The 24,809-nt window shown below is 46.6% G+C and overlaps 1 non-coding gene and 1 pseudogene across 1 annotated transcript; one reads left to right on the top strand and one right to left on the bottom strand.

Annotated features, from left to right (window-relative positions):
* LOC133384215 (solute carrier family 22 member 7-like) overlaps nt 1-24,242 on the top strand; it is a 31,007-nt pseudogene extending 6,765 nt beyond the window's left edge.
* On the bottom strand, nt 2,776-2,894 carry LOC133384763 (5S ribosomal RNA). The gene has a single exon (XR_009762692.1). It is a non-coding gene; the product is annotated as a 5S ribosomal RNA (ribosomal RNA).
* Nucleotides 24,243-24,809: the final 567 nt, after the last annotated feature.

The raw sequence follows: 24,809 nt of genomic DNA, 5'->3' as shown, positions 1-24,809 counted from the left end.
AGTATTGAAGGCTACTAGTCAAGATTGCTAGATACTACCTCCAGAATCAGAGGCAGCATGCTTCTGAATACCAGTTACATGGGGAGAGACTGTCAGAGAGGGCGACTGCACTTATGTTCTGCTTGTGGGATGGTCACTGTGGGAAACAGGATGCTGGATAAGATAGGACTTATCCAGCAAGGCTCTTATGTAATTATGGAAGAGGGAGGCATTGTTGCCTGAGAGGTGCACACTCCTTTGACCATTGTCTTTATTTATGGGTTTTGTAGGATTTTGTACTATTTTTTTAAAATCCTGTATATCCAGAGACAACAGCGGGCCAAGCAAAAAAAGAAGAAGAAGAAGAAGAAGTTTGTGTAGAACACAAGCAACAATGGTTTTGGCATACCAGTGCATGAAATTATACATGTGATTTCTAATCAGGGCTGGGGAACCTTTGTCTGTCTAGATGTTGCTGAACTACAACTCCTATCATTCCTGGCCATTGGACATGCTTACTGGGGCTGATGGGAGTTGTAGTTCAGCAATATCCAAGGGGCCAAAGGTTCCACACCTCTGCTTCTAACAATGAGAGCCAGTGTGGTGTAGTGGTTTGAATGTTAGACTAGGGCCTGGGAGTTCAGGGTTCAAATCCCCACTCAGCCATGAAGCTTGCTGGGTGACCTTGGACTAGTCATAGTCTCCCAGCCTAACCTACCTCGCACAGCGAGGAGAATCATGTATGCTACCTTGGTCTACTTGGAGGAAAGGTGGGATATAAATGGAATAATAATTAAGCAAATAAAATAGTTCTTCACAGACCTGGGGATATCTACTTGGTTCTCAGATTCTTTGTGATAATAACTGTTTCTTAACAAAGTCTCTCGCTCCCTCTCCCTCTCCCTCTCCCTCTCTCACTCACTCACTCACTCACTCACTCACTCTCTCTCTCTCTCTCTCTCTCTCTCTCTCACACACACACACACACACACACACACAAAAGAATACTGTGTCTTATGGAAACTGCAGCTTTGGATGACTTGTGATGAATTAATTTATCCACAAGAAGTCACTGTTGGCTTGTTTTGAGAAAGATAAAGTAGGATAAGTTATTAATGCTCAAATACAGCAAGGAAACACATCCTTTTGCCCCTTATGCTCTCAACACATAGCATGAACTCCTTCTCATAAATGATGGCCTGAATGAGATGATCACTGCACAATAAGTATAAATTTTTTGCTTGAGATCCAGATGTCTTCCCTCAAAGGTAGATTTCTGATTCAGGGATATCACATTTTCCTAGCAGCCAAACAACAATGAATTGCTGCTGGGGAAATGTAATTTGTTTTTCTGTTACTGGAAATGCTAAAATTTGGGGTGCTATTTAGAATTGGCTGCTGTGGAGTATCACAGCAGGACACCCCTCAAGGGCGGCTCCCTTGAGCAGTTCCTGAGCTTACATCACCCCAGGAAGGCTTACTATTGACTGCTGATCCACTGTTGCTCTGAGGAGCAGGAGCAGTCACCACTACCTGCCCTCTCTCCATGTGGTGGTGATGACCGAGAACCCCCACTTGACCACCACCCCTCTCCTCACTTTGCCTCTACCTGCACAGTTTATTTCTTCTCTCCCCCCCCATCCACCCCTCTAAGGGGTGGGGCAGGTAGCGTCTGCTTTCCCTTGACACCACTTCTTGCTCTCTTTAGGCAGTGCTTTGTGGGGACCCCACTCAATGGCAGCCCCCCTCAAAGTTGGACTCAGCCCTCTACCTATTAGATAGTGCCCATGACAGCACTGATTATGAGCGGCACAAATTCTCCCATCTAATGCTTACAGGAGGTGTGGGGAAACGTTTTTCAGCTCCAGGGCAGCATTTTGTCATGGGGAGCCTTTTGGGGGCTGGGTGGTGGGTAGCGGCAGAGGCAAAAGTAGGTGGAGCGAGAGGCTAAAGTGGGCAGGGAAATCAATGTGTGGAACATAGCCTCCATTTGTACTATAGCTATGTTCCAGCCACACAAAAGTGAGAGGTTTCTACACCTAGACCCGCATCTCTCCAAGCATGCAAGAGGCATTGTCATAATTAGGGATGGCAGGATCTGTCAGTGTCGGTTATTGCCCTTTCTCATTTTTCCAGTCTTAAATTCAGTTCTTCCCATTACTGCAGTGATCTGTGTGTGGTTTTTTAAAAAAAGATCCTCATAAAAATTAATCAGCATTTAAGTGCAAATTTATAATAATCCCAATTTTGTATGCAGTTTTGACTTGTGTACACGTTTTTGCAAGCAATTTCCCTTAATATAATGTATTTCTGTATGCTATTTTAACTCATATATTCCTTATTAATATATGTGTTCTTGTAAACATCGGCTGGTTGGAGAACTACATTGCAACATTTGGATAAGTGTGAATTTTGGAGGATTGGCTGTGTTTTGGTTTGCAAAGTTCATCACACGCCTTTAGATGCAAACCAGATTGAATTTCTCCCTCATCCCTAATCACAGTTCAAGGACATCTTCCAGGCAGGTGAAAGCATTGAAAGAGTGTGCAGAGCAAGGCTGGTGACAAGTGTGGCCTGAGGAGAGGCGGTGTAACCTAGCGAGAGTTCCAAGGGATGGATAGAAAGGCCTGGACAGTTGTATTGGACTCCTGAGCCTGACGTTCCTCACCCCTTTTGTTGTTATGTACCTTCAAGTCGATTATGACTTATGGCGACCCTATGAATCTTTTCTGGATATATTCATAGGGTTTTCATGGCAAGAGGTATTCAGAGGTGGTTTACCATTGCCTTTCTCTAAGCCTCCAGCACCCGGTATTCCCAGGTGGTCTCCCATCCAAGTACTAACCAGGCCTGACCCCGCTTAGCTTCCGAGATCAGACAAGATCGGGCGTGTTCAGGGTAGTATGGCTGTAGCATCTGTTAAAAATTCACCTGGAGACCAGAGACAAGAATGGAGAGAGATGCTGCTGAATGCAATACCACAACGGTTCTCCTTCCAAAGAAGGCAATCTTACAGGAATTTCAGCCTTGTCATTAAACTGCTAGGCTTTGCTTTTAGACTCGAGCTAAGCTCCGGTTAAAGGTGAACCTGTGAATCTGGTAATTATGTAGTATACAGTAGGGTTGCCAGGTCTCCGGTTTTTGGCCGGAGTTTCAGGGAAAAAGGGGCCATCTCCGGCCTCTGGCAATACTTTGCTTAAACTGGATGATCTCTGGCTTTTCATTGGCCGCCTTCCCGCCCTTTGTCATTGAGGCAGGGAGAGCTGGTGCCGCTGGAGCCGGGCTCTGTCTTCCCAGGCAGCAGCCTGTCTTGGACAGGGGCGGGCGGGAGCGGCAACGAGGGGCTGGCCCTGGGCGCGCGAGGCGGGCGCTGCTTAAAAGGCCAGTCGGGCGAGCGCGGCGCTGTCATTCTCCCTCCTGCTGTGGGCGCCGCTGGGCAGGAGTGGCTGCGATGGAGCTCGGCAGTGGTGGCGGCGGCGGCGGCCGCAGCATCCCTGGCTGGGGAGCACATCACGGCCGCTGCCGCCCAGCGGCGCCCACAGCACGAGGGGTGAAGCGGCCGGGCATCCTCGGGGCTAAGAAGGAGCTGGCCCCGTCCGGCGTCCACTGCTGCTGTGGGTAGCAGGCTGGAGAGAGAGAGAGAAAGAGAGAGAGGCTGGAGAAAGAGAGAGATGCTGGAGAAAGAGAGATAAAGAGAGAGAGGCTGGAGAAAGAGAGAGATGCTGGAGAGAGAGAAAGAGAGAGATGCTGGAGAAAGAGAGAGATGCTGGAGAGAGAGAAAGAGAGATGCTGGAGAAAGAGAGAGATGCTGGAGAAAGAGAGCGATGCTGGAGAGAGAGAGAGAGAGAGAGAGAGAGCGATGCTGGAGAAAGAGAGCGATGCTGGAGAAAGAGAGATAAAGAGAGAGAGGCTGGAGAAAGAGAGAGATGCTGAGAGAGAGAGAGAAAGAGAGAGATGCTGGAGAGAGAGAGAGAGAGAGAGAGAAAGAGAGCGATGCTGGAGAAAGAGAGAGAGAGAAAGAGAGAGAGAGAAAGAGAGAGATGCTGGAGAGAGAGAGAGAGAGAAAGAGATGCTGGAGAGAGAGATGCTGGAGAAAGAGAGAGATGCTGAGAGAGAGAGAGAGAGAGAGAGAGAGAGAGAGAGAGAGAGATGCTGGAGAGAGAGAGAGAGAGAGAGAGAAAGAGAGCGATGCTGGAGAAAGAGAGAGATGCTGGAAAGAGAGAAAGAGAGAGAGGCTGGAGAGAGAAAGAGAGAGTTTGGCCCTAATCCTCAGTTTCTTACTACTTCCTCTGGATAATTGCACTGCTGGAAACAGACAGAATCATCATGTAATTGTCTTTTCTTGACAGGATGTGGGAGTGAGATTGAAATGACAACAAATAGGAATGTGTGCCATTGTTCCATTTTTCTGCACATTTCCCATCTCCCCAAAGCAGCCTTCCCCAACCTGGTGCCTTCCAGATATCTTTGGGCATACAGCTGCCACCAGCTAACATCTGGAGGGCACCAAGCTGGGGAAGTCTGCCCTAAATTGTCAGCTGCTTCAGGTCTATCAGATCTAAGCATATGGTCACCCTGTTGTGGGAAAGTTCCCATTAAACTGACTCGTGTTGTCTCATTAAGTCTCTAATGTGGCAATTTAAGCGAACAGACCTGATCTTGTTCTGGGTTTTGGACTTCCAGCAGGGGCTTAGACTAGAAGGACTAAAAGGCCCCTTCTAGCTCTGTGATTCTATGCTACATGTAAGTGTGTGTGTGTGTGTGTTACACACAAACGCACAGGCACACACACAAGCATACTTTTTTTCTTTGATCAATTTTGCTTAGAAAAAAAGTGTCTTGTTCTTGTCAGTTGACTTCCTTTTTTATTCTTTGTATGTACTTAAACAAGCTGGTCTGTTTTAAAATAAAAGCTTGGTGGTGTTTGTGAGAGCCCACGAAAGAGCAATTTCAGGTAACTGCCACAGCCAAATAGTTAAGAATTGGCCTTATGACATAATGTGTACTGGCTGGTCTCTACAGAATTCCAAACACCATTTCAGACTTAAGGCTGCCATCTATTATCCCAAAGGCAGCCAAAGTAGCATCCTCCAGATATTGTACTAAAACTCCCATGAGCCCTATCCTGCTTGGCCAGCAATCACAATAAAGTCCAAAAACTTGACTGCATCTGTTTAATTATATGCATGGAAATGGAAATGGACTGCCTTCAAGTCGATTCCGACTTATGGCTACCCTATGAATAGGGATTTCATGGTAAGCGGTATTCAGAGGCGGTTTACCATCTAAGGCTAGTACTCCCCACCTGGCTAGGGCCTGCTCAGCTTGCCACAGCTTCACAAGCCAGTCCCTTCCTTGTCCGCAACTGCCAGCTGGGGGAAACAGCTCCTTGCGACTATGCACCTTGCCCACAGGTGGCAGGGCACATAATCCCTGAGCCACTCACTGTGGGGGTGATCTTTAGCTGGCCCTTGACATCCAGGAGACACGAGTGGGGATTTGAACTCATAGACTCTGGACTCCCAGCCAGGCTCTCCTCCCCACTGTGCTATACCATCTGTTGCATGAGCATACAGTTAACATACAACTGACTTCATAGCACCATGCAGATAACAACTGGCTCACTCTGCATTAGCATAGCTGCTGCAAGCACTCTTAGTTCATTTTTACAAGATAGTTCAACATGCTATCTTGTTCATTAAAAAAATGCATTCATTCCTGACTTTACCTCTTACCACTTCTCCAGGCTGTAAAAAATAAAATAAAACACCTTCCACTTTCCTTTTTTGTATCTTTAATTCAGTTGTTGTTGTTAATGTGCCTTCAAGTCAATTTCAACTTATGGTGACCCTATGAATCAGCGACCCCAATAGCATCTGTCATAAACCACCCTGTTCAGATCTTGCAAGTTCAGGTCTGTGGCTTCCTTTATGGAATCAATCCATCTCTTGTTTGGTCTTCCTCTTTTTCTACTCCCTTCTGTTTTCCCCAGTATTATTGTCTTTTCTAATGAATCATGTCTTCTCATTATGTGTCCAAAGTATATGTGTCCAAAGTCAGAGGAAGGCAATGGTAAACCACCTCTGAATACCTCTTACCATGAAAACCCTATTCATAGGGTCACCAAAAGTTGGGATCGACTTGAAGGCATTCCATTTCCATTTTCCATCCATACTCCCTAAGATGGTGAGAAGGAATGACCTTGTCACTTCAGCTGGACCTCTTTTAGGTAAGATTTCTATTTTAATTTCCAATCAGAAATTTTTTTTTGAATGGTATGCTGCACACAAGAGTGGTTGATACAATGTATCATGCTTCATGACGTCACTAGGGCCCGCCCCGTGACATCACTAGGGCCCGCCCCGTGACGTCACTAGGGCCCGCCCCGTGACGTCACTAGGGCCCGCCCCGTGACGTCACTAGGGCCCGCCCCGTGACGTCACTAGGGCCCGCCCCGTGACGTCACTAGGGCCTGCCCCCATTTTCTCAGGTTTTTGGATGGTTCCGACCTGGCAATCCTAGTATACAGAGATGGGATAAGAACAATGTGGAGAGGAGATAATAGATCATTACAAGCCTTCATAATAATGACCCTGCAAAACTTTTCCCATTTTTATAGGTAGGGCAGCAGGTACATGGTATTTTGCTCAAGAGCCACACCAAGAGTCCACAGAAGAGAGTTCACTTCTTTGAAATAGAGCTTTTGCTCTCTGCCTGTTGGAACATGCAGGCCTTTACACTATCCCCCCTCCCACTTTCCAAGCACTTGGGTCAGAGGTCACCACTGTGGTGCCCATGGGCACAATGATGTCCTTGAGATATTTCCCTGGCACAAATGAAACCTTTGAGGCACCCACTACCAACACTCGCTGCCACTTTGGACATGTGGTGGTGAGGGTGATTGCCTTTTTCTCTCTTGAAAAGTACATAGAGCTGAAGGAGGAAGTTAGAAAAGTTGCACTTTTCCTCACTTCCTGTTTCAACTCAGGCTGCGTACAAACCATACATTTAAATCACATCATTTCCCTCAGAGAATCCTGAGAACTGTAGTTTGTGAGAGGTGAATGGCGAGTATAGCTCCATGAGGGGTAAACTACAGTTCCCAGAACTTTGGGGGGAAATAATGTGCTTCAAATGTACGGTATATATGCAACCTCTATATGCTTTTCAGGGCTCAGATTAATTCTCTTGGATCTGATTTTGACCCAGATTGTGTGGAAAGGCAGTGAGTGTGCCTCCTCTATGTTGGGAGGAGGGTGCGATAATCCATGGGAAGGGGAGAGGAGTGAGTAGAGGGCTGCCACTCATTCAAAATTCCAAATGTGTCAACCGGCCTCAAAAGGTTGGCAGCCTTTGACTTAGGAGAAAGATGGTGTGAATGACAGAGGAAATATGAAAACTTGGGTCTCATCTGGCAAGGCAATTCTGTCATTTTTGCTTTTGTTCCCTCTGGAAGGCAAATGGGTGCTGTGTTCTTCTTTTGACTCCCCAGATATGGCCAAAGAAGGGTACGTCTGCTTTCTTTCCTTGTCACGGTGTTATTTAGGACCACGGCTGCGTTTTCAGTGTCTTACCTGATGTTCATCGTCATGAGATCACTCTGTGGGGTGGGGCTCAATCCGGTTTTAGGTCCGGTTTTGGCACTGAAACAGCCTTGGTCGCCCTGTATGATGACCTTTGTCGGGAGAGGGACAGGGGGAGTGTGACTCTGTTGATTCTCCTTGATCTCTCAGCGGTGTTTGATACCATCGACCATGGTATCCTTCTGGGGAGGCTCGCGGAGTTGGGAGTTGGGGGCACTGCTTGGCAGTGGCTCCGCTCCTACTTAGCGGATCGTCGCCAGAAGGTAGTGCTTGGGGAACATTGCTCGACACCCTGGACTCTCCATTGTGGAGTCCCTCAGGGGTCGGTTTTGACCCCTATGCTCTTTAACATCTACATGCAGCCTCTGGGTGCGGTCATCAGGAGTTTTGGAGTGCGTTGCCATCAGTACACTGATGACACACAGCTCTACTTCTCCTTTTCACCTTCTTCAGGTGAGGCTGTTGATGTGCTGAACCGTTGCCTGACCGCGATAATGGACTGGATAAGAGCTAATAAACTGAAACTCAATCCAGACAAGACTGAGACACTGTTGGTGAGCTCTTTCCCTGCCCAGATGGTGGATGTTTCTCCTGTTCTCGATGGGGTTACACTCCCCTTGAAGGAACAGGTTCGTAGTTTGGGGGTCCTTTTTGACCCTTCCTTGTCGCTTGAGGCTCAAGTGGCCTCGGTGGCACGGAATGCGTTCTACCATCTTCGCTTAGTAGCCCAACTACGCCCCTATCTGGACAGTGATGATCTCGCCTCAGTTGTTCACGCTCTGGTAACTTCTAGACTGGATTACTGTAATGCGCTCTACGTAGGGCTGCCCTTGAAGACTGTTCGGAAACTTCAGCTAGTGCAAAATGCGGCAGTCAGGTTGTTGACGAGGACCAATCGGTCCGCGCATATAACACCTGTCCTGGCTCGCTTGCACTGGCTACCTATTTGTTTCCGAGCCAGATTCAAGGTGCTGGTTTTGACCTATAAAGCCTTACACGGTGTGGGACCGCAATACCTTGTGGAACGCCTCTCCCACTATGAACCTACCCGTTCACTTCGTTCAGTATCTTTGGCCCTCCTCCGGGTACCAACTCACCAGGATGCCCGGAGGATTGTTACTAGATCTAGGGCCTTTTCTGTGGTGGCCCCCGAACTGTGGAACAGCTTACCGGAGGAGATACGCCTGGCGCCTACGGTTCTTTCTTTTAGGCGCCAGGTTAAGACTTGGCTATACTCCCAGGCATTTTAATGTTCAATGTTTTTATGTTTAATGTTTTAGTTTAATTTTGTTGCTTTTTGTTACTGATTTTATTCTAATATTGTATTTTAATCTTGTTTTGTACGCCGCCCAGAGAGCTATTAGCTATCGGTGGTTTAGAAATGAAATAAATAATAATAATAATAATAATAATAATAATAATATCCATCATCTCCTTGATATTAGGTGAGAGGTCCTGAATGAGAGGTGAATACTTTCCATTTCAGACGACCGTTAAGCATCTGTACACTGGCACTGTGGGTGGTGCTAATGAGCCCTGGTGTCCTTCAGCCCTTCAGAAACTGCCTTAACACGAACCTTTTTCCTACCATAGACTGTATTCCCTCAGGGGTAATCTGGCAGGGGCCACATCTTGGCAGAAGGCAGGACCAGAGCCAGCACTGGTTGGGAGCACAGCATCCCCTTCTCTCCCCTCTCTCTCCTACCCCTTCCCCCCTTTTGGTGCCACCTCCTTCCACCCACCCCCACCTCTTGCATGAAATTAGTCCAGCATGATCTAGGCCAATAATGTCTACCCTGATTGGCAGCTGCTCTCCAGAGTTTAATCACATCATGGGGAAGACTCCTCTCAGCCAACCTGATCCCTTTAACTCAAAATGCCAGTTAAACCAGCATGCAAAACATATAGTTATGGGATTTGGGGATTAAGATGGATGTCGATGGGTACCCTTTCTAGCCTCTGATTTGGGATCTGCAGTGAAAGAAACCCACTCCATTGGTCAGACTAGGTTCCTTGGTTAACCTAGTCTGTGAGATGATGAGCCTGTCAAGTGCTCCCATTAATAGGTGTAAGAATCGGCCAGGAAAGCAATGTGGGCCATTAGGAAATCGTTTAGGAGAGAGGCCTCCCATCCATTCTCCCTGAAGTAGTTTGTGTGTCTCTGTTAGTGTTAGTTGCAGAAAAGGCTGAGAACTGAAAACAGACAGAGCCGCTTGCTTGCTGTCTGTGTCTGAAGGAACCCCCAAAGCTATGGGCCTTGGGAAGCAAGATCCAACAGACTGTGAATCTGAACCCCTCCATCTTACCCTGAGACTGTGTCTATGTGTAAATAAAAGCTATATAAGACACCACGGTCTCCACTGACCTTCTTTCCAAGGAAACCAAACCCTGGGTAAGCTTTGACACCCCTGGAAGTCTCGCACTGCTCAAAGACTGGGGTGCGTGCAACAATATGCTTTGCCACTAAGCCGTGGCCTTCACTTGGAGGCTATGAACTGCTCTGTGCAGTATTCCAGGATGCTCTGAATTTCTGCCATCTTCTTGTTGGTGCCCTAATGACCTCAAGCTGCTACAAAAGCTACAGGAGACATTTTTGGGTGTTCATGTACTTCACCCTGCCATTTCTTGTATATACAAACAATCCTGGTGACTGGGCTAACAGTACCACTTTCTCCCTGCAGGGGTGTGGGTTAGGTTAGGACAGTCCACCCCCACAGACTTAGGATTCTGATGGATTCCTGAATGCTCTGGGGCATTTTATTTGTTTGTTTGTTTATTTATTTAATTAATTTATATCCCACACTTCCTCCCAGAAGGAGCCCAGGACGGCAAACAAAAACTAAAAGCACTTTAAAACATATTGAAACAAATCATCTTTAGAAACATATTTTAAAAAATCATCTTAAAAACATCTTTAAAAAACAACTTTTAAAACATCTTAAAAAGCAATTCAAACACAGACACGGACTGGGATAACGTCTCTACTTAGACGGCTTGTTGAAAGAGAAAGGGCTTCAGTAGGCGCCAAAAAGACAGCAGAGATGGTGCCTGTCTAATATTTCACGGGAGGGAATGCCAAAGGGTAGGTGCCACTACACCAAAGGTTCACTTTCTATGTTGTGCACAATGGCCCTCACCTGCAGAGTGCATTGATCGATTGGGTATATAAGGAGTAAGATGATCTTTCAGTATCCTGGTCCCAAGCTGCATAGGGCTTTGTACACCAAAACTAAAATCTTGAAATTGGCCCGATAGCTAGTGGGCATCCAGTGCAATTTTCCGGTGGATAGAGCTGGCGATCCGCCTGAAGTTGTTGTCTTGCTGTAGAATGGTGAGATGCAGAAGGCCATTGATGCAATCACTCCTGAGGGCTCTCTCTGATACTGTGGCACATGTCCATACCATGGTGTAATGGAGAGCTATGTGCTATCAAATAGGCTTGATGTCGGCTAGGGTATAGGTGGCAAAAGAGAGAGGAGGCAGGCAGATTGTTTCACCAGTCTGGGTGAGTTGGCACAGTGATTGGGCCTGGATCGGGCTCAGTGCCACCACATGAGGGCAGTGGGGCCATCTTGGCATCTGATGGATCCCAGGCTGCCTCAGCCCCTCCCCTGGGGCTGGATGTGGGGAACCCAGATAAGCACAAAGGGGCTCTGGATAGCACTGCCATTAGTAACACGCCTCTCCCTCCGCTTCGCACACAGAGACCTTTTTGAAACTGTTTTCCATCACTGGGCAACTTTAACACAGAAATGGCACATATAGCCTTTTTTTTAAAAGTAGTGAACCCAGCAAAGCTTCCTCCTTTTCTCCAGTCAAAAGCACAACCTGATGCAGTGGAATTTTCTCTCTCCTTCGCTCCAATGGTGTGATAAGTTGAATAGGGTAAGAATTAGAGGATGCTGCATCTCAAGCAGTCCCTAATTTGGGGATCCAGCTGCCATCATGGATATCTGGGGGGGGGGGGGTTGCATGTGGGTGCATAGCTCAGTGGCAGAGCACTTGCTTTGTATGCGGAAGGTCCCAGGTTCAGTCCCTGGCATCATCAGTTCAAAAAAGTCAAATAGCAGGTGGTGGGAGAGACCTCTGCTGGAGACCCTGGAGGGCCGCTGCCGGTCAGAATAGACAATACTGGGCTAGATGGACCACTAGTCTGATTGTAAGGCAGCTTCCTTTGTTCCTATTATATAACAACCTCCTTGTAGCAATGGCTTGCACTTAATGAATCAGACTGCTTGAGTTATTACATTAACATTAATTTTTATTCTTTAAAGGCTGTGTGCTTTCCGTCTCCTGTGCTGGAGCGCACATCTCTCGAGATATCTATATCTACATCTTTATCTATATCCTTTCTACAAAGCTTACCGGCTATAGCAAACGTCTCATCTCACCACCTCCACAATCACAATTACTTGTGACCAGGATATCATCCTGTTGTCAGTGAAAAGAAATTTGTGGGACTATCACGTAATGGATTTGGGGTGTGGAAAGTGCTTTGATCACAGGGAGGGAGTAGAACGGCTCTGCCCCATTATAATGTCAAGCATGAGGTGTAGCTTTGGTGTTGATTCCGAGTCATTGCCTTTTGCCGTAGCTAGGAGTGTGCATTGATGGGACTGATTGTTACTGTGTTGTGCCTCATTGGAAGGGAACTGCACCCTTTTGGCGCTGATGGCCTATCTGATTCGGACCTGGCGTTTGCTCCTCCTGGCTGTCACATCTCCCTGCCTCCTCAGCATTGCCATTTGGTGGTGAGTGACCGTGAAGGTCCTCCAAACCCTACTTTTCACCAGGGACTTCCAAAGGTTTCCTATACACCCAACCACATCTTGTCAGGTGCACCTTTTCCCAACCTTTCCCATTTTCCTCTTCCTTGTATTCTTCTAGTCACTGTGAGAACTGAAGTTGTGAATGCCACTCTCGGGTGCCTTGTCTTGACTGCACGTGGGAGCCCCTTGGGACATGAACAGAGAGGGGCAGGAGTGTGGGCAGACCCACCCCCAATCAGTAGGAGAGAGGCTGGCGTTTCAGGACATTGGACAGCTCTGAGTTGGCAACTGGCTCTGAAACAAGGATGGCCAACGTGGTGCCCTCCAGATGTCAAACTGTAATTGCCATCCTCCCCAACCATTGGTCACGATGGCTGGAGCTGAGGGGGGTTGGAGTCCAGTAACAAGTGGGCTCCTCCTGGGAGGAAGGGCGGGATATAAATCTAATAAATAAATAAATGAATGAAATAAAACAGGTGGAGGGCTCTAGGTTGGCTATCCCTGCTCTGAAAGATCCAGAGCTCAACTGAGACCAGACTACCCCTCCTAGGATCCACTCCTTCTCAAAAGTGTCAAGAGTCTTAAAGGGATAGCCCTCTGGCCTGGATCTTAGCATCCTATTGCCTCTTGGCTAGCTGCCCCTGAACTGTTGCTTGCCTTGGTGAGCAGGCACTCGGGAGCATGTGGCTCCTGGTGTCAAAAGGGCCAGTTCCTCAGACAATTCTTGGCTGTCAGGATGCTGTCTCCAGGGCTCTCCAATTCAGGGGTCTGGATCAAGGGTTCTCACTGATGACAGGCTCTAGCTCTAGACCAGGACCAAGGGAATGGCATGCACACCTCTGCAGCTTGCACCACTGGCATGAGAGATCCTCCTGTCTCCTCTTCTTTTCTGTCAGAGGCCTGCCCAGTGGTTGGGTTCACAGCGAATACTGGGCCAAACATCCCTCCATATTTGCTGGAGCATTCATCCCTTGTGAATATGGGGGAGGGGACATTTGGCTGATTTCAGTGGGGTAGGGTGGATGCTAAGAAAGTTCAGGTGTTGAAGGACTTATCTTTAAATATGATGCAGTGGAGGCTGGTGGTTCCAACATCAGTGGGGCAGTGAATCTGCTCCGGGTTTCAGTCTGAACTTTCAAGGACCTGTCCAAGCTGCTGAGTACCTTGGACAGCTCCTTGAAAGTTCAGACTAAAGCTCAGAGCAGATTCACTGCCCCACTGACATTGGAGTCACCAGCCTCCACTGAGTCTTTTCTCTTTCTTTCTTTCTTTCTTTCTTTCTTTCTTTCTTTCTTTCTTTCTTTCTTTCTTTCTTTCTTTCTTTCTTTCTTTCTTTCTTTCTTTCTTTCTTTCTTTCTTTCTTTCTTTCCGTAAATAAAGCCTTGCTTCCCCCATTGGTCAACCATCTTTTCCACACCAAGAAGGCCCCAGCCAAGGGAATGATGCTACTCCATGAGACAGCATCCTACCCACGGTGCATTCTGGTCTAGGAATGCGACTAAACTGTGGGGGCAGTGAAGCCCCCATCTGAAGTCCCAGCAAGGCTCCCTCACCCCACCTCAAGGAAGAAAGGAAAACAAATCTTATTTTTAAAGATAAAACAACCCATCTTGAACATACTTAGAATTTGTCTGGCCCTGAAAATTAATCCAATTTTTTCAGAAGGGGAGGCTTTTTCACCCTATCACCCTAAAACTTAAGAAAATAGCTAAGCTGAACACTTTAGACTGGCAGGTATCGCAGCCTCCCTCCCCCTCTTCTTTGGCCATGGTTCAGGGCTTCCACACACCTTACATTTTATATGGACTCCTAAGATTTATTTCGGTATACACCTGAAACAGTAAAAGATAAATGTAACAAAATCTAATCTAATCTAATTAATATTTCTTGCTTACCTTTGTCTATTAGTGAATATATAAAATGTATTTTATTTTAATTTATGGAGTACCTTTTACATGTGTCTCAAAGTGATTTACAAACATATCATAAAAACAGCTAAAAATAGGTTCAAAAAACTATTCTCAAATACAAATGAAGTCACCATGAAAATTCTATCCAAAATTCTTTGGGGCTGTATGAATAGATGAGAGGAGATGATTTTTTTCTTGATCTGCAACAATCCCAAACGGGTTTCCTCTTGATCCCCACAAATCTCTTCTCTGTTCCTTATCAGGTGGCTCCCAGAATCTGCCCGGTGGCTTCTGACAAAGAGGGAAGTGGAGAAGGCACATGGCTATCTTTCCAGATGTGCAAAAGTCAATGGCAAGCGAGACTTCCACTCCAAGATAACTCCAGAGGTGAATGCTGCAAAGCACCAAGTGTCTTCTGGCTCCTTAGATGCAGTGAAATGGACTTATGTGAAACAACTGCCACAAGTGAGACCTGCAGCAAAATGCTGCAGCATGGAGTGCTCCTGTTTCCCAAGGTACTCCATTATCCCTCCTTCCCCATTTTCCATGCTCCACACCCCCTTCAACGAGGAAGAAAGTGTCTGGTTTTGTGGCAGAGCAGAGCTTAGCAGGCAAAAGTGCCCTGGTCCACTCCCTGACACCTCCTGATAGTAAATATTTTGTGGATGCTGAGCACACTCTCTTCTCATTGGACTGTTTTCCCACCCCCACTACCTTAGGATTTACTCTCTCTCTTTTTTTTTTTTTGGTACCTCCTTGAGGTTCCCTGAAGCTGGCTGATCCCTCCCTTCTGTGCATGGGTGATGCCATTTTAGATACATCAGCAATGGCACTCACAGAGTGGAAATTGGATATAGAAGGAAGAGGAACGGCCATAGCTCAGTGGTAGAGTATCTGCTTTATTTATTATTATTTATTTATTAGATTTATATCCCACCCTTTCTCCTAGTAGGAGCCCATGCAGAAGGTCCCAGGTTCAATCTCCGGGTATGGCCAGGTATATATATCCAGTTGGGAATCCTGGAGAGCCACTGCCAGTCAGTGTAGACAATACTGAATTAGATGGACCAATGGTCTGATTCAATATAAGGCATCTTCCTATGTTCCTATGAATAGCTGCCTGTATGCTTGTTGCACAGAAATGGAAAAACAGATCCAAAGGATGGTTAGCAAAACTTTGGAAGGTAGCAGTTATGTGTAAACTTGCAGAACTGATTATAGTGAGAGATGGTAGAAATATTTTTAAAGATTAGAATCCTTGAATTTGGGTGCATGTGTAAATCTTTGGCCCACCAGATGTTGCTGAACTACAACTCCCATCATTCCTGGCCATTGGCCATGTTTGCTGGGGCTGGTGGGAGTTGTAGTTCAGCAGTGAGCGCCAAAGGTTCCCCACACCTGCTCTGATTTAATTTCTGAAGAAGAAATATAACATGAATGTTGATAGGAATTATCTTCTCTGATGTCATGATGGAATGTAGCCTTTGCAAACCAGCACACAAGTCTCTGAGAGGCATTTTCTCTCTTCCTTTCTGGTGAGTGTAGGTCCTGCAGAAGACTATGACCATAGATGAGTCCAGGACCTATTTCTACTGGCACTTGGTGAAGACTCCCAAGCTGAGGAAGATCACATTTTATTCTGCCATCATATGGTATGAATGCAAACTGTTGAATCTGCTTATTTCCAGCTATGGTGTAGTCCTCCAAGGTCTCAGGGGATCTTAGACCCTTCACTTTCTTGGGAGCAGGGCCCCAGCAGGGTGCCTATGTCTCCAGCATCCTACAAGTCCATCAGCATGAAAAGGGAGTGTGATAGCCACCAAGAAGAGTCTTCTAGTATGCCTCCTTGCCCTTTCCTGCTGATTGGAGCCAATCAGAGTGAAAGGAGGTGAGTCAGCCACCAAGAAGGCTCTTTTCAGCAGCTCACACTTTCTCCTTTCAAGGTTATTGGCTCCTAGGGATGTCTGTTGTGGGAGATGGCATTAACAAGGATCTCATTCTCAACCAGCAGCAAAAAAAGAGAGGGAGGGCCGTGGCTGTGACTATCTTAGAATGATCACAGACCCTGCACTTCTGAATTTGCCACTACGCTGCTGATTTCCAGACTTTGAAAGGGAAGGAGCCAATTTTCTTTCTTGAAGTTGTTGCATTTGATTTTGGTGGGAATGGTGTAGAATGCACAATAAGTTTTTATGTTGCTTAGGAAAGGCTTTCCTATGTGTGCAAAAAAGTGTCAGATTAAATGTGATGTGCTTCTTGTCATCCCTGATCACATATATAAAGTTGTGTGTGTGTATACAGTTTGTACATCCAAAGGGGCATGCAAACCATTGTAGCCCTGTGTTTTCTCTGTTGTCATTCTATAGTTTTCAAATACTGATTCACTGTGATTTTTGAAACTCCCACCACAAATACAGCAGCATCTTCATACGTACAGTCATTCAGATTTAATTACAAAGCCAGCTCTCATCACCTGGAGAAGTGTAATTCCAAATGACTGGTGGTGACTTTGTTGGGGACTGTGTATAATAATCCTGCCTCTCAACACCTTTATATCCCCAACAGAACTGGTCTTTTTTCCTGCAGTCACCATTAAAAAAGCAGCCGTGAACTACCACCACCACCCAACTCCCAAGGAGCACATCTGAGTAGTGAAGCTGGAGAAATGTCTAAGCTTTGTCACTTTCACCAGACTTTTCCCATCTTCCTGAAGATGTATCTAGTTGTATGGGGATGGGAAGCTGTATCAATTTACCATGTATGCACGTCGGCAGTGGTGCATAGCACACACTTTTTCTTTAAAACTGACTGCATTCCAATTAGCTGACTATCCAGTAGCCCAAGTGTTGGAAAACTTTGACCCTCCAGATGTTGCCATTGGCCATGCTTACTGGGAGTTGTCCAGCAACATCTGGAGGGCCAATGAGTCCACACACCTGCAGTAGCCTGTTGAAAGAAATATCTTCAGATATTAGGTAAACAGAAACCTAGAAACTGTTCATTCTTCACTTGATGCCATACATAAGGTTAAAAAAGGAGTCCTACTGGAACAGGCCAAAGGCCCATCTAGTCCAGCATCCTGTTCTCACAGTGGCCACCTTGAGGCCTATGGGAAGCCTCCAAGCAGGACCTGAGTGCAACAGCGCTCTCCCCACCTGCAATTCCCAGCAACCAGTATTCAGAGACATGTTGTTGTTATGTGCCTCCAAGTCGACTACAACTTATGGCAACCCTATGAATCAGCGATCTCAGTATCTGTCATGAACCACCCTGTTCAGATCTTGTAAGTTCAGGTCTGTGGCTTCCTTTATGGAATCAATCCATCTCTTGTTTGGCCTTCCTCTTTTTCTACTCCCTTCTGTTTTCCCCAGCATTATTATCTTTTCTAGTGAATCATGTCTTCTCATGATGTGTCCAAAGTATAATAACCTCAGTTTCAGAGACATACTGCCTCCAATAGTGGAAGGAGAACACAGACATTGTAGCTAGTAGCCACAGATAGCCTGATCATCTATGAATTCGTCTAAGCTTCTTTTAAAGCCATCCACATTGGTGGCCATCATTACCTCTTGTGGGAGAAAATTCCATAGTTTTTGAGCTGTGTGAAGTACTTTTGCCCATCTTGAATCCTCCAACATTCAGCTTTACTGGATGGCCCCAAGTTCTAGTATTATGAGAGAGGGAGAGAAGAACTTCTCTCTATCCACTTTCCCCACACTGTTTATAATTTTATATAACTCTATCATGTCCCCTCTTACATGTCTTTTTATTTCTAAACTAAAAAGCCCCAAATGTTGCACTACAGAAGCACACCCATTACGACAACATTATTGCTAAATTTAACCAGGCTCCTGTTTGCCTTGCAGGTTTGGTGTTGCATTCACCTACTATGGCATTAGTCAGTGGTTTTAGCTTGGATCCATACGTGACACATTTTATCTTTGGGGCCACTGAAATCCCTGCCAAACTCAGTGTGTATTTTGTCCTGGACCACATTGGCCGCAAGCATTGTCAGGCATGGACTCTGATTGTAACAGGATCCCTGATTGCACTGAATGCAGCCATCCCTGCAGGTGAGAGGCTCATCTTGCCGGTGCCACAGCCTCACTGAGCACTATCCTACTTATTACAGGAACTCTGCTTTCATCAGTTATCATGGGTTACCTCTTGGGGTTCCTCCAGATGGCCTGTTTATTGAGCATACATCCTGATTTGCTTGCACAAAACTTACACAGCAATTATACAATATTCACACTTTATTGAGCATTCATCCTGATTTATTTGAGGTTATATATCTTCCTGTCAATCGATAATTATCCTACACCTTTTAGTGCATTTCCCTGTCACTTTTTTAACTGCAAAAAGTCCCTTTTAAAAGATAAAATAAAAAGTGGATTTGTTGCTGGAGCACCAGAATTCTGTAATCCATTTGAATTGGGCTAACCTAAATTTCCAATATGCAATTAAATGCCTCCCTCAAAATAATGCTGGTCTGGAGGTGATCCATGTTTAGAGTTCCTGCCTCTCATGAAGGAGAAAGAAGAGGGCAAGGTCACTGGTGCTCACTTGCATGAGTTAATTCAGTAGTTTAACAATTAATCCTTCTTCCCAGGGAACTCTGGGAATTGTAGCTGTGTGATGGGATCAGGGGTCTCCTAACAATTCTCAGCATCTCTCATAAACTACAGTTCTCAGGATTCTTTGGGCGAAGCCATGACTGTTTCAAGTGGTATGATAGTGCTTTAAATATATAGAGCAGGTGTAGCCTAAATGTTAATGAAAGGGAGCAAAATGCAATAGAGATTACTTGGATATGGGAACAGCATTATAAGAGAAAATGGGAATCAAATAGGAAGTCAGAAAGCTGACTTATACCACATCAGATTATTTATTCTTCTGGTCCAGTTTTGCTTTTTCTGATTGAGGTGGCTCACCAAAGCCTCCTACAGAAAAAATTCCTTTGCTTGCTATCTGATCCCTTTGGTGGTAGTTGGGAACAACAACCCCTGAGGAGCCACAGGTTCACCATCCTTCTTCCAGAACAGTTATGGAGAACCTTTGACTCTCCATGCTTTTGCAGCACAGAGGGGCCCATGAAGGGCCCCTCCTTAGGGTGGAAGGGTGGTACTTCCATTCCAAGGTCCACGGCAGCATCGGGTCCTACAATTCGATGGTGTTGCAGATCACAGAGAGGAAGCTCCCAGGCGCACACACCCCAAGACAGCACGGGCTTCAATAAGCCCACCTGTGCATCCCACCTATTTCCCTCATCAGTGTGAATGCCACGCACACTGTTTGTACATGCCTGCCATCATGCAAGATGATGGGGGCTTCCCTAAGGGACTGATGTTCCCACCACCATGGTAGATGGCATACATGTGCGCTATGCACACACCTCATTCACACACACGAGAGGTATTTGGGGACACAGGTGGGTTTATTAGCCCTGCACCACCTGTATTTGGAGGGGGCATTGGGCTATGGCACCATGGGCCCGGGCCAGGCTGGTGCCTAAGGGCCCAATCATGCCTGGTGCTGGCCCTGGTCAGTATGAACCTCTTTGCATGCTAATTGGCTCCCACCATCTGTTGTTGTGTGGAGGAGAGAAACGCGAGAAGGGAGAGAGTCAGCAGGAGTTAAGAGAGGGACTTTTACTGAGAAGAGGAGACCCAGCCAAGCCTGATTTAAATTGAGGTTTGCATTACTAAAACAAAGGGCTTTACTAAAACAAAGGGCTTTCAAACAGTCCCATGCAGACCCATAGCAGCCAACTTGGAGGGTAGGTGATGACAGCCATCCTGGGGGGGAGGAGGATGGGGCTAAGAGTGAGGCAAAGCTGCATTTTCTTACAGAGAAGGGGAGCAGAGGCAGAAAGGCTGAAAGAAGGAAGTCTGCTTGTAAAATACAAGGTGTATTGCTTGTAAAGCATTTTTTCCCCTCAGTGGTGATTTTTGCAGATTGTCTGGGAGCAAGTGGGGGGGGGACAAAGGGCTAAGGACAGTGGAGGTATTATACAGACAACACTCCTCACGGCTGATCTACAAAAAGCAGGTTTCTTCTCCTTGTAAACAAGCGGCCTCAGTCTTCTTAGCCCTTTACTCTTTCTGCCTTCCCCACCCTCCGTGAGGGTCTCTCTCTCCCCCACACACTTTCTCACAATCTGCAAAAAGCACAATTGAGGAGAAAAGAACTGCTTTACAAGCAATTCCCCTTGTGCTTTACAGGCAGCCTTCCTTCTCCCTTTCTTCAGCCTTCCTTTGTCTTTTTCTTTGTGAGGAAATGCCACCTCACCTCACTCTCCACCCACTCTTCTGAGAGCACTCTCTCTCTCTGCAGTGAGTCTGTGTAAGGAGAAAGAAACACTTGTCAAGCAATGCCCCTTGTCTTTTACAGGCATCACATGCGAGGGAGAAGCCCTTCTCTCAGCTGATATGCAAAACACAGGGGGAAGAAACCTGCTTTTTGCTGTGAGAGGGACCTCACAATGCTTGTAAAGTACCAGCTTCTTTGTCCCCATCCCCCAGCAGCGTCACTAGGGGGGTGCGGGGGGTGCGGACCTCACCGGGTGACACCATCAGAGGGGGTGACACCCAGAGCCCTAGGTACCAGAAAGGTGCCTCCTTCTCCACCTCTCCCCGTACCCTTGGCTCAGGGTTGATTAAGCAGAAAAGAGCCATCGGAGGACCGAGAGCTCGGAAGGCATTGGAGGAGGAGTTGCTGGACTGGGCCATGCTGCAGCACACGAGGATCCAGAACAGGCACAGCTTCCTCCTTCCCAGTTCAAACTAGCCGATCCTTGGGGGCCCCGCCCGCCGGCTTCTCCTGTGAGCTGCAGCGGAGAGGGTGGCCTCTCCAGGGAAACCTGGCTGTGCTTGCCATCGCCCTCCCTTTCCTGCTGCTCCAGCTTGGGCTGTCTCCTTGCCCCTGTGCCTCCTTTCCTGTGCGCCTGGGCGAGGGTGGCCTCTCCAGGGAAGCCCAGCTGTGCTTGCCATCGCCCTCCCTTTCCTGCTGCTCCAGCTTGGGCTGTCTCCTTGCCCCTGCGCCTCCTTTCCTGTGCGCCCGGGCATCTATTCTCCTTTCCCCCTCCCCACCTGCGCTCTTGCTGCCAGCTGCCGCCCCCTCTTCTAGCGATTCGGAGCTGTGCACTTAATCTTTTCCTCTTTTTTGGGGTGTGGGTGTGAGGTATGTCCCAGCCTTGAGTCGCGTTAGCTTTAGCAAGGTTTTTGGAGTCAGCTTTGTAACAGCTGCAAGCTGTTTTCTTTCTCCCCTCCCCTCCATCCCCTGAGGAGAAAAGAAAACATATTGCAGGGGTTTTCTTTGGTGTTTTTTTCATCCTGAAGCAGCTCTCCTTATTATGAAAGCTTTACCAAACTTGTCTCTGTTTAGGTTCCCTTCTTGGACAAGGGCTCCTTTTGTGGCTTTGTTTCATTTCGGGGGGGGGGCTTGCTCCGATGAAGCATCTGCCTGGAACCAATTTCCTTTGATTTTGATTTTTTTTTAGACACCATGAGTTACCGCACTGGATGACACCAACCCTAGTGACGCCACTGCCATCCCTCATGGGGAAGGAGAAACAACCACTTTGCTAGCTCTGTGTTTGGTGCTTTGGGAAATGCCGAGCACAGGGGTAGCAATGGCCCATGTGCGCTGAGCACAGGAGTAGCAATGCCCCATGTGCCAGCAGGATGTTGTGGCTTGGGAACCACCTGCAAGGGGTTTTGATAAGTGGGTTGGATAATGATGTCATATGATTGAAAGGTGGGTGCCCCCAGTTACCTGTCAAATCTGGCCTTTGTCAGATTTGGCCTTTGAGGCTGATCCTGATGACTCATGAAGGAACTCTGGACTTCTAAATTTGCCAGTACGTACTGCTCCTAACCACCCAACAGAATGAATTCTCAATTAAGACTGGACACTGTCTAACCTCCAAGTAAGCTTTGGGCAAGCGAATCAGGAAGAATGCTTGATGGTCAGGTCATCTGATCTAGTTGTAGATCTAATGTGTTTCTGAACGCAGTTCAAAGTACTGGTGCCCACTGTTAAAACCTTATATAGCTTGGAACTCAGATATTTTGAGAGTCCCTCTGGCAGGTGCTCCTTCCATCAGACGTAAGACAGATGATGGCCAGAAAGAAGGTCCTCTCAGCTGTGGTGCCTCATTTATGAAATTCTTCCTCCAGAAACATTTGCCTGGTGCTAATGTTCCTGTCTGCAGACATACAAAGCTACCTCTGAACGTGGAGTTTCCATTTAATTTTAATGAGTAATATTTTTACCAAGAGTTGTTCGGTACTAAAACCCAACTAAGCAAATGGCTATCATCGTATCTTCTGGTTCCATATATTAATTATGCAGCCATTGTGTGAAGAGTTCCCAGAGGGTTAGCTAAGTTAGTCTGTGGTGCAGCAAAGAGCAACAAAAAGTCTTGTGGCACCTTAAAGACTAGACAGTGCAATCCTATACATCTCTATTCAGAAGTAAGTCCCATTGAGTTCAATGGGGCTTACTTTCAGATAAGTGGCCATACATTGCAGCCTAACACATTTTATTATGGCATAAGCTTTCATGGACCAGAGTCCATTCAGGCCCAGGAACAGCAGGCAGCCAGGTGGGGCATGGGCCGAGGGCCCTTGCCACTCCCAAGAGGCCCTGCCTAGATCTACAAGCTGAGCTGGAGGATGAAGCTCAGTGATGGCATCAGGTCACAGAGTGTGATTTCCAGCTGCAAATCATGCCCCACAACCCGTCACTGATTGCTGATCGCTCCTGACAGGCCCCTGCCTAGATCTACTGGCTGGGTCTGGGTGGGTGGAGCTCTGCGATCTACAATAGCATCCGCAAATCATGCCCTGCAACCCAACGCTGATCATAGAGCAGGTGCTCCAGTATCCTTCAAAACAACACACACACACACACCCCATGGCCGGTGTGGGCTTCATGTCAGCATATCACCATGTGCTAACATCACAATGTGAGAAACGAGGCAGCCGCAGGGGGGTTGCTGGTCCCCGGGGAACCACCCCAACCTGGTACTGGCCCTGAGTCCACTTCATCAGATGCATGAAGTGTTATCCTCAGTTGCAGTTATATATGCACAATGATAGAGGTATTGTAAGCAGTGAGGTCAAAGGGGAATGAAATGCAAAAATTGCAGGCAATGACTATTCAATTAAAGCTTGAAAGTATGCAAGATAATCACCAGTGGCTCTTAACAACAGCAGTGAAAGGTGACAACACAATCAGTTTGGCTGTGCTAAGTAACACCTGTGATGGGACAGGAAATTATTGTCTCTATTCAGGCCAAAATAAATAGAATTAAACTTACTGATAAATTGAAATTTGGCTGTTTCACATGGGAGCCTCCCTTTGAAACTCCCGTTCTGAATTATGGCCACCTTAAAGAAAAAAAGGATGGCTACCTTAACATCAGTAGCAGAGTGTCCTGGCAGGCTGAAATGTTCTACTTCATACTAGGAAACTCTGCTACTGATTACAGAAGCCAGCCCTGTAACACAGTTCTGATTTTCCATTGCAAATGTCTGTACAGGGCTTGCCTCTTATCATGTATATATGTTCATATATATTTTCTAATCAGGAAATTTTTCTACGGGCTACGGCTTGGTATAGAGAATGTTCAGATTGGATTCTGTCCTAAGCGAGCATGCTGTTATCTATTACAGGAGGATTACAAGGCCAGAAGTATTTTTGTGATATTTTAACATCTTCAGATCTCTCAATAACCAGAACAGGGCTTTATTATTTCATCTCTCTCTCCTTCAGAAACAAAAAGGTTTTGGGAGCCCCAGTATGTGAAGAAAGTGAGGATGGAGGAATCCCTCTTGGGCTGAGGAGTGAAATTCACACAGATACTCCTCTCTCTCAGTCATAGGAAGCCAACGCGGATTGGGAGAGGAAACAACACCATAATAACACATTGTTAGCCAATGGAATGGGCGCTCCTAGATGCAAGTAAAAAAAAAAAAGAACATATAATGGAGCAAAGTGCTAATTGGAGCTGACATCCAATAAGAGGATAATGTTGTTTTGAAATTAAATGCCACTGTATGACATTTATTTTTAAGTTTTTAGAAAGGGGAAGTGTCTGATATGCAATTTGCTGGTGTGAGTAATGGAATAAAGCAGCTGGAAAATCTCATGTCTGGTAGCAAGTTGTGTTTGTGCATTTGTGGACAGCAAGGGGGTAATAGCCCCAAGAGTCTGGGGGCTCTGTCTCTCACCAAGTCTTCCTCATCATTTACCTCCCCAGCTGGCCCAACTCCATTGTGCTATGCAGTAGTGTAGTGGCAAATTCAAACGTGCAGGGTCCCTTCACGGCCACACACCCCATTTTTTTGCTGCTGGGTTGAGAATGAAATCCTTGTTAACACCTTCTGCTCAGAGGCACGTTACCAAATTCTTCCAAGCTACACAGGAAGTGGATTGGACTGTGAAAGACCAACCCAAAGTGTGTTTGCATTTTGACAAATTTGTAGGGCAATACAATATCTCAGAGAGGAGGTCAGGTTTCCTGCTCCCCTGGTGCATTCACAATAGCTGCCCAATTTCCC

The sequence above is a fragment of the Rhineura floridana genome, chromosome 4, assembly GCF_030035675.1.
Source record: "Rhineura floridana isolate rRhiFlo1 chromosome 4, rRhiFlo1.hap2, whole genome shotgun sequence".
NCBI classification, from domain to species: domain Eukaryota; kingdom Metazoa; phylum Chordata; class Lepidosauria; order Squamata; family Rhineuridae; genus Rhineura; species Rhineura floridana.
This window is presented reverse-complemented; position numbering and strand designations above follow the sequence as displayed.